The sequence below is a fragment of the Artemia sp. Qi Xiang Cuo genome, chromosome 12 (assembly GCF_049724085.1).
Source record: "Artemia sp. Qi Xiang Cuo chromosome 12, ASM4972408v1, whole genome shotgun sequence".
Lineage (NCBI taxonomy): Eukaryota > Metazoa > Arthropoda > Branchiopoda > Anostraca > Artemiidae > Artemia > Artemia sp. Qi Xiang Cuo.
This window is the reverse complement of record NC_142805.1, coordinates 72048371-72054025: the sequence shown is the minus strand read 5'-3', so window position 1 is coordinate 72054025 and position 5655 is coordinate 72048371. Positions and strand designations below refer to the sequence as shown.

Here is a 5655-nt window from a genome sequence, read left to right as displayed (position 1 = left end):
TTGACATAAGACTGGAAAAAGACTCCAAAAATAGACTCTAAATAGACTGACTCCAAATTGGTAAGTTCGAAAATACTATACTCTGAGATTTTAGCCGAAGGTTACATACAGGCGTTACTGAAGAGCGCATTATATTGATCCTACTGGTTCAATTTTTTTGTCTTCTATTACTGTTGGGCAGTGCTGTCCCAATCAGCTACTCGATTTTAATTAACTTTTGATAGGATTTATGACTCTTTAAAACTTCACTTTGGAATTCTTCCTAGCATGATACAATTTTTTACTTGATGCATAGTTTAACATTGTATTTCATTGTATCTAATTTATACAATTTTTGACACATTTTATGCAAATTTCAAACCTAAGATTTATAGTTACAATTGTAACACAATGTTTCGCTACTTTTTAAATTTGACAATTAATTGTTACTTAAATTGTTTGGGTTTATATTCTGGGCATTTTTACTAGGAAAATTTTTCGGGTATTGGAAATTGATTCCATTACATATCATCCTCCTCATTCTTAACGATGTCCTCATCGTTGTATTACCCTACTCTTTCTACTCTTCTAAATATTAATCTCGCTTTCCCCCTTTTTTTTTTGACTTGGTGTTTGTTACTTGAATTAAATTAGCCTTGGAAAGTTATATATTTTATTTCCATGTTCCCGATTGTTTTACTAGACTACATGTATTAACACATCACCTTAAAGTCCACCACCTATACACTCTATTTGACGAAAGGGTCAAAGAGTTTCTATTGACTAACACATTTGATTATATGATTATGTAATAATTATTGTTCCCTCCACCTGATACTAAAATTCCTTCACCTGATATGCTAATAATTCTACATAGTTCTAACTAATTAAGTACTGCATTTGTGACTATTTTATCATTTAAAATGGTACATATTTGTTTTTTCTCTAAACCTAACTATACTTCCACCTGACATTATAATGATACGATACGTAACTGATTCTAATTGGTTCTACATGGTTCTAACTAATTGAGTTCTGCTTTTAAGACTATTCTATCACTTAAAATGGTACATATTTATTTTTCTTTTCTCTATACTTGACTATACTTCCACCTGACACTATAATGATACGATACGTAACTGACTTCAAGGGCACTAATATATATATATAAGATAAATAATTGGAAATAAAAGGTTCACAATATAATTTTTAAACTTGATATCTGATTGCTAAAATGGGATAATGTAATTTACACTTATTTTCCACTGATTATGAAAAGTTTCTCCGTATTCACTAAAGTTATAGTCAGATACATAAGATTCACACTTACTTCATCATTCTACGTTTCTATAATACTCACATACGTTGTCACTTTATTTTGGGCTTCCGTCGAGCTAATTATTGTGTCGGCTAATTGTTTATGGGTTGTCTCCATGGTGTTTCATCTTTTGGCACTTGTTGCTTGGGATAAGCGTCTACATTGTTCCTAAGTATGACTACTTGCAAAAAATTGTCCGTGCATGGTTTGTCATGTCAAATACGTTAGACAAATATGTTACCGAGTCGTTGAAATGTTCACTAGGTACATAACTCTTCGGGAATTGGTTACATGAAATGGGTATTTTGATCGATGGGCTGGGTATTTCTTCTTGAATACTTTTATCCTCGGGAAAATCTAACACTCGTACAGTCTGTTGTCTGTAAATTGTTCACATATAGTCTTTCCTTTATTTAGACTAAGGGTTACGTAAGACATGTAAAGGTAACTATGGATGGATTAAAACTCTATCTCAGGTTCTATATTTGATGTATCCTCTTTGATTCTTGTTATAATGATATATCATCATTGAGGGATTAAAACGATAATGACTGGTTGGTTTTCTTCTTTTAACACTTCATTTTGGGAAAAATTTAGCGAGTACAGTTTATATTTCCCACAAAATTGATTATGATTGGTTCCTCTTCTCATGGATGATAGTTTGGTTTCGTGACCTCTAATTGGGTATGTTCAAAACTTGATCTTGGCCTTTTGGTTTAACATATTGTCTTTGATTTGAGGCTTAAGATATATAATCTTTGAGGTATTGGCTCCTGGGTTATTCTTGGTGTTATAAACATTAGACCTTAAGGACCTTGCCGTCTAAGGATAGTTATTTGACTGATATTTATGCAGTTTTACGACATGACTGGTCGGGGTGGATCATTTCATATATGAATATCTATATATGGAGTTCTTGATTCGCCGGTAGTGGTTGGGGTAGTGTTACCTGGTACTAGGCTTGGATGACTTGGATTTTCATCAGGTCATTGTCTTTGGGGGTTTCCTTGGTGAGTACTTTTCGGTGGTTGACAAATGATGAGAGTAGATGCTACTGGGTTGTATCTGTGTTGCTTGCTGGTACACCAATAGTTAATCTTCACTGATTACTCTGCTTCCTAGAATGTAAATATCTGGACAGAATCATATGCTCTTTAAAATCACACAAGTTAAAACACGAACAGCAATAATACAATATTATACGGGGACTATTGTTTTAAATAATAGTACTAATCATATCAATTTAATATGGGTATATTTAAACTCAAAGATAAAATGAATAAAAGCAATCATCATGCTCTACATGCATATTGCAGTAATACTAGGCTACTACAAGACAATTAAGTAATCATACGAGAAATGATTATGTCTACAAAAAAAAATAACACAATATGAAATTTTCAAGATTTGGTGATTATATAAATACCTGTATAGATGTGCATTTGATAGATCTTCAATATTTTACACACTCTTAAATGTTATTCAATACTTATCCACTTTAGCATTAACTTTTCTACTGTATAACTAAATACGAGGTAGGTTACATGGTTTTATGGGAGGTCTTGATTTACTATAAATTTTCAAGTTTTTACTGTTTATGCGCGTCCATGCCGCTTAAGAAATACATCTTTGCAGTTGCATGGGTTTACACAAACGGTAAGTAGAGATTTAGGACTGGACCTGGCGCGAATGAGGACCTCTGCTCCAATTCGCTCGATCATGTCTTCCTCTACTTTTTTGTTTAATGGTTATCAGGGAGTTCCGGTTTTAGATTCTGCATCTCACTCGGCTCGATGTGATCCGAATTTGCTCTTTTTCTACGCGTCATTCTCAAAATTCTTCCTTAATTTAGGTTCAATACGATTCTTATTGAATACGAGATCACGAATACACATCCCACCATCAGAAGGATATATCACCAAAAATTCGTTGAAAATATTCCGTATCTATTTTCTACATATGTCAATCTTTGGTCTTCATTGGTAAACAGTGGAATTGGAGAGTCTAAGGCTTCTTTTCTTTTTGCAAATGGTAAGGTTCCATTGACGTTTTCTATTCTCTATCATATCGCGGATTTCCCATCTTCGTTCTTGATATTAGGAATTATATATGATAAATTTATTGGTTTGAAATTGACCACCATGGGGCTTATTGTATTCGTGCTTGTGGTTATCAGTGGTGTTTGTACCGTGGCTTCTTTGGTTACCAGTCGGCATCCTTCTTTTATTGTTACAGTTCCCACGTTCTGTAATAGTAGTTCGGTTCAGTAGCTTGGATCGATTTTTTCTGTATTATTATAACAAGAGATAGTCCCGACTGTTTCTTTTGGAACGGAGAATAGCGATAGGTCATTTCTAAGATGAATAAATATTTCTCGCTTAGTACTACGTATTAGCGCTTCGTATGAATTTTGAATTTCCTCTTGTTGACTTTCTTTTAAGAATACATCTAACATACAGGATCCAGGCTTCACATTATAAATAGGCAGAGTTAGTTGACATACTAGATTTTTGAATGCTACGCATTCCTTAAGGTCTTGTGGATTTGCTAAGGCATATTTTCTTCTATCTTGATCGATAAGTAAGTATTCCGCTTCGGGGGTGATAGTCATGAACGAATTGTTTCTGCCTATATAGGCTGGAAACGTGGAAATTTTATACAAGTCATACATGGATTGTTGATTTATTAATAGAATTGTTACTACTGCAAATAGTTGTTCATTTATCTCGGTTATATGAACTTATAGTTTGGTGTAGTATTGGAACAGGTTTTCTACATCTGCTTCTGTAGGTAGATTTAGACCGAACGTTAAATGTGTTTTTATCTCGTCTAAGATACTTTTTAGGTTTGAAGGGTCCACCAGGTCATATGACGAGGTTCCTCCAGTAAGGGCAAATAATGCAAATTCAAATTTGGTGACATCAGGTGCCAAGTTAAGTAAAGACATTGTCACTATGTCTAGTGATACCATAGTGAGACTCGAATCAGAAATCACACGATCTACTTAATTTTTTAGATAACTCATAATGCTTACTGTTTTTGATATTTTCTTTGAGATTGCTTCAGTTTTGTCTCTCTGATAGTTGGCTATATTGGCTTGTATTTTTTGGACACGTAAGGTCACGTTCATGGCGTTATTTAGTTTTCCTAAGTTTTCCCTTAGGATATTTAGGTCTTCCTCAGTCGAAAGCCCGAATAAGCGTGAGGCTAATTCTCCCACGATTGGTATTAGACTAGCTGATCTGCGGTATTTGCTTTTTCGAAAGAATACTTCGAAGATTCTTGTGGTACTTTGCTTTAACTTTTGTATTTCTGTATTGAATAATTCAAATAGTGCCTGCAGTCTTTGTCTATACAGTATTAAGAAGGATTGGTGGATTGATACTCTTAGGGCGTTTTTTTGTTTAGCTCAGGTAATGGTTCGATATATTCCCTTGCCGACTCGTCGACCATTGCTAATCTTGCACAAATACGTTTACTGTCTATTGTCTAACATTTCTTGTGTACGTAATCGTCTTCTTACTCTTTTTTATTTTTATTTTTATCTTCTGCTGGTTGAATCGCTTGTAATTTCATCGTTTATATTTAGGTTTGCCTCACGGGGATTCTTGCTCTAAAGCCTATAGTTAATACGCCAATCGACCGGGTGCGGTAATACGTGGGTCCTGTTGACCACGTCCATTTTGTAAGTATCGTTGGTCTTAGATAAGTTAGTGTGGTCAAATTTCTAGGTGATTCCTTGCCAAGTGCGCTCATTTCTGGGACTGTGCTCATCGTAGTTTCCGACATTGAAGATTGTATATCTCTTATTGGGTCTCATATGTAGGCGTGGTTGTCTTGGTGTTTTTTCTTTTCCTTTCTGTCGGATTTTTATTCTTATCATCTTGTTGTGTATTTGAGAATTTTATTTCCTTTAGGTTGATAATTTGTTTGTAGTCTTTTTCCTTTGTTACTTTTGATAATATTTGTTTTGTAATATTTTGTTCAGCATGATTTTGCCATAATTCCTTGAGAAAAATCCATAGGCTCGGTAGTTCATTTAGCATGGCGTAATTTCCATCATAGAGTTTATTTTTCTTGGAAGTTGTCAAGAAGGAACCTGCAGTATATTTTCTCGAAGTATATTCGATTGAAGTTCCGTCCATATTGCTTAATTCTCTTTTGTTTCGGTTTTCTCTGTCGTTAGTTCCTAGAGCTTTGTCGATTTCTGCCATTTTCTTGTCAAAGTCGTCTACTATGAATTTTGACTTCAGTTTAGGAGGAATGGGGGGTAGATTTCCTGAATTTTCCTTGTGGTGTATGTCTTTCGTGGTCTGCAAGCTTTTGTCAGATTTTAAGAATTGGAATGTAGAGTCCTT

The 5655-nt window shown here is 34.4% G+C and overlaps 1 pseudogene; it reads right to left on the bottom strand.

The window, feature by feature from the left end:
- Nucleotides 1–3038: 3038 nt before the first annotated feature.
- Nucleotides 3039–4873, bottom strand: LOC148946473 (uncharacterized; annotated as a pseudogene).
- Nucleotides 4874–5655: the final 782 nt, after the last annotated feature.